Here is a 1025-nt window from a genome sequence, read left to right as displayed (position 1 = left end):
ATAACAGAGGCAGAGTATCAGAGTAACCAGAGGCTCTAAAGCCAGATTGACTGGGATAAAATCCCAGCTTGACCATTTAAGAGCTTCATGGCTCTGGTTAGTTTACCTATTTCTGTGTACCAAAGACTAAAGACTGCAGCAATAAACTTAAGCACAGCAGAGTTTGCCAGGATGAGGCAGGGTATTTTTCTGTTGTATGGAGGGTCAGAATGAGTAAGAGCCGACATCATAACACCAGACACTATTATGTCATCTGCGTAGCTCTAGTAGTTGATGAGTCTTCTCATTCTGATGCCACATTCCTCTTCAGAGTCCTACGAGTTATTTGTTCAGCAAACAGATTGAGTAGGTATGCAGAAAGGATACAACCTCAATGCACAGCTTTCCTGATTTTAAACCACACAGGGTTCCCTTTTCCCATTTGGACAACAGCTTCTTGATCATATGAATATAATTGAGTGTTCTGGAATTCCCATTCTCCTTAATGTTAGCCATCATGTGTTTGGATCCACCCAGTCACATGACTTTGCAGAGTCAAGAAAACACAGACACACATTCTCCTGGTAATCTCTGCCTTCAGTCAGGATCCACCGGACTGCCAAAACAACAAACAAGCACAGCCAGAGTGCTCCCTGAAGGCAAAGAAGACAAAGCTTCATCTCTCATACTTTGAACACATTGCTAAGAGAGGGTATTTCTTGCAAAGGGAAATCTACTTGGAAAAGTAGAGCATCAACAAAAGAGAGGATGGCCCTCGATGAGATGAATTGGCAGTGATGGGTTTAACTATGTCAAGGGATGAAGATGATAACACAGGATAGGACAGAGTTCAAGTCTGTTGTTCGTAGGGCTGCTATATTCAACTTGATGGCACCTTACAACAACATTGTAGGGTCTGCAGTAAAAAAAAAAAAAAAAAAAAAAAAAAGAAAGCAGCAGCCCTGGTGGCACTGTTGATAAAGCATTAAACTACTGACTAAAATGTTGGTTTTTAAATGTACCAGCTGCTCTATGGAAAAAAGATG

The sequence above is a fragment of the Elephantulus edwardii genome, unplaced genomic scaffold (genome assembly GCF_000299155.1).
Source record: "Elephantulus edwardii isolate Elephantulus edwardi_28Jun2011 unplaced genomic scaffold, EleEdw1.0 scaffold00015, whole genome shotgun sequence".
NCBI lineage: Eukaryota > Metazoa > Chordata > Mammalia > Macroscelidea > Macroscelididae > Elephantulus > Elephantulus edwardii.
The sequence above is the reverse complement of the archived record's forward strand: the minus strand, read 5'-3'. Positions refer to the sequence as shown.